We start from the raw sequence: 2,500 nt of genomic DNA on the forward strand, positions 1-2,500 counted from the left end.
GACGTTTACTGTTAGTTCACGCGAGAAAGATTTATGTATGATGGTACAGGAATCAATGCTAGCCGTGTCAGGTAACTCGCTGACATAATAAGATAGACCCATATTGATTATGGATTGTCATTAATGAATAGGAAAGTAATTGTTGGGTGATTTGTCTTTCTGGTGAAAAGATGTAAAAGGGAGACTGTTCTCGTTGGCTTAATTACCCCCCTCTTTAAGAAGGTATATGAGGTATCTTTTTTATAAGGACAGAGCGTTTGGAACTTCAAGGAAATACAAATACTTTATAGTTTTTGCTTTCTGGAAAAGATCTAAAACGTCATGTCTAGTGTACTTTGTTATCTGTTACCTTTTTTGTCGAATGTTATCTTTAAATTAATATGCACAGTGAGTCAAACTAAGAAAGGATTAACAGTTATAAAATATATTTTAAAAAAGGGTATTTACAAGCCTCCTTCGAAAGTCCGCTTTTGTCATTTTACTGAAGGAAATTGCACACTTACCTGTTTGAACTTCTTTTCATAGAATGAATATCAACCTTAGAAATGGGACTTTTAAATGAACACGAAATTTTACGAGCTTCCCTTATTCCCAGATACTTAGGACAGGATCCAGTTTTGAGGACTATTATCCTGGGAGCATTTTCTGTAATTGCGTAAATTTGTATGTGTATATATGTATATGTACACATATACATACACACACACATACACACACACACACACACACACACACACACACACACACACACACACACACACATATATATATATATATATATATATATATATATATATATATATATACATCTGGATTCACTCCTGGCAAGTCCTAAATAGACCGTATCCTAGTGCTTTGAGTCAATGTGAAGTGACGCCTTGATTTTAGGCGTAGGCAACTTGCAGCCTACATCGACCTCAAGAAGGCGTTCGGTACGGTGCATCGGGAATCACTCTGGGAGATCCTGAGACTGAGAGGAATTCCAACAAGGATTATTGGACTAAGGGCAAGCCTGTATACTGATACTGAAAGTGCTGTAAAGTGCAAAAGGCAAGGCGATGTCCTTGCACCAACATTTTTCAACACTTACATGGAATGGATACTGGTCAGAGCTACTGTTCAAAGTCATTGTGGAGCAACTCTGGGCAATATCAAGGTACTAACCTTGACTTTGCTGATGATGTTGCTATTCCATCTGAGTTTTTGGAAACTTTAGTGGTAGCTCTGGATGCATTTAGCAATGAAGCGAAGCCCTTGGGTCTAGAGGTCTAAGACCAAGACCAAGATCTATACACACCATGGTAGTGTACTTCATAACTCAGGGCTGTCAGACCAGGAAGTCAGCTCTCGCAATAAGAGTATTTGGAGATGCCGGTATCTATGCAGATGGACCATGCTGTGCATTTTCAAGGCCCTGGTAATACCAGATTTACTATACGGTAGTGAAACCTGGACGTTATCCTGCAAATTGCAGTCTTGTCTTGATGCCTTTTGTAATAGGTCCTTACGCCGGATCATGGGGTACTGTTGACGGGACCACGTGTCCAACCAACGATTGCACCGCGAGATTGGCACAGGACCTGTTCCTTGTACAATCGGCAACTCAGGCTATATGGCAACCTGGCTCGCTTCCCACAGGATAATCTTGCCCACCAGGTTGTCTCTGTACGATACAGCCCTGAGTGGAGGATTGTGGGGCGACCTAGGAAGTCGTGGCTTGGACAGATCGATCAAACCTGTCGTGAGGAGCTTCAGATGGGCCGAATCCCTGCTCGGCGGCCTGCCAAGAGGGACCCTCATAGATGGAAAGAAGAGTGGATGCGGCTATGCGCTCCCTTTAGCTCCTCGTTAGCTGTATATATGTATATATATATATATACATACATATACTTCAGGATCACTTCAGTGACCTCGGTTCAAAATAGTACTGTGTGTAATGTTGGTTGTTATATGTGATATTCAGTTAATGAAATCGGTGCATTGCCTAACACAGATAAATTGCAAATTGTTCATACACTTTCTTTTGAACCTTTAGACAACTCTGAAAATGTCCAGCGATATTTATTCTTCTTTACTCTCAAGCACCTTCCGACCCCGCCCCCCCTCTGGATCCGCCTCTGCTAAACCGGATTCAAAAGTCGACGAGTTTTAGTGACATTTTTTATTATTTCGTCTGGAATTCCCGCAATTAATTGAATATATATGCTGGTGAGGTTATTACTCACTTTTATTAAGTTTCCTCTCTATTTTCATATTCTTTTGGAGTTAAAATAAACAGTAGTGATTTGTACTTTCTTTGGTCTTTCTATTATTTTACTCAAAATTCGTTTAAATGGCGTCGAAACCTGTTTACTCTGAACAAGTGATACGAGTTGTTGAGTATGGTGAACACTCGTACAGTTCCAATGTTCCTTTTTTCAGTGTTCTTTGTTATCTAATCACAGTCGCTGTTCTTTTTTGTCCCTCTTTCGTTTCTTTTCTTGCTTTCTTCTTTTTTTCA

The 2,500-nt window shown here is 40.0% G+C and overlaps 1 protein-coding gene across 1 annotated transcript in view; it reads left to right on the top strand.

Annotated features, from left to right (window-relative positions):
• Window positions 1–2,500, top strand: part of LOC138864508 (uncharacterized) — a 23,318-nt gene that overhangs the window by 1,145 nt on the left and 19,673 nt on the right. The window lies entirely within an intron of this gene.

The sequence above is a fragment of the Penaeus vannamei genome, chromosome 16 (assembly GCF_042767895.1).
Source record: "Penaeus vannamei isolate JL-2024 chromosome 16, ASM4276789v1, whole genome shotgun sequence".
Lineage (NCBI taxonomy): Eukaryota > Metazoa > Arthropoda > Malacostraca > Decapoda > Penaeidae > Penaeus > Penaeus vannamei.